The sequence below is a fragment of the Cystoisospora suis genome (assembly GCF_002600585.1).
Source record: "Cystoisospora suis strain Wien I chromosome Unknown contig_6700, whole genome shotgun sequence".
Classification (NCBI taxonomy): Eukaryota; Apicomplexa; class Conoidasida; order Eucoccidiorida; family Sarcocystidae; genus Cystoisospora; species Cystoisospora suis.
In genome coordinates this window covers 1-309 of record NW_027159487.1, presented here as the reverse complement: position 1 = coordinate 309, position 309 = coordinate 1, and the positions used below count along the sequence as shown (strand labels likewise).

The 309-nt window shown below is 43.4% G+C and overlaps 1 protein-coding gene across 1 annotated transcript in view; it reads right to left on the bottom strand.

Annotated features, from left to right (window-relative positions):
• The window catches only part of CSUI_010119 (uncharacterized protein), a 1625-nt gene extending 1316 nt beyond the window's left edge, over positions 1 to 309 (bottom strand). The window contains exon 1 of the mRNA XM_068070224.1: positions 1 to 309. This exon is cut by the window's left edge and continues 1316 nt beyond it. The gene's annotated coding sequence lies outside the window, so the exon portion shown is untranslated.

Below are 309 nucleotides of genomic sequence, written 5' to 3'. Positions count from 1 at the left end.
CTCCTTGATCTATCTATCTGTCTTCTTCCATGTGCAGATCTAAGGCCGACAACGTCAAACAAAACCCTTACAGCATGCCTTGACACCTCTGAACTTCTTCTCATCTACTCTAGAAAGCACAACGGCTTTCTTCAAGCTTGGGAAGGATCGCCGTTCGATCGCCCCGATGAAAAGCTTCTTTCTATAACTATTCTACATAATCTCCATGACAGATCTACCCGCTGTAGAAAGTCAGACAAACAGCCCTCATTCTTTCATTCTTCTTTCTCTTTCTCCAACAAAAATCCGCCTTTAAGTGGACCAACTATC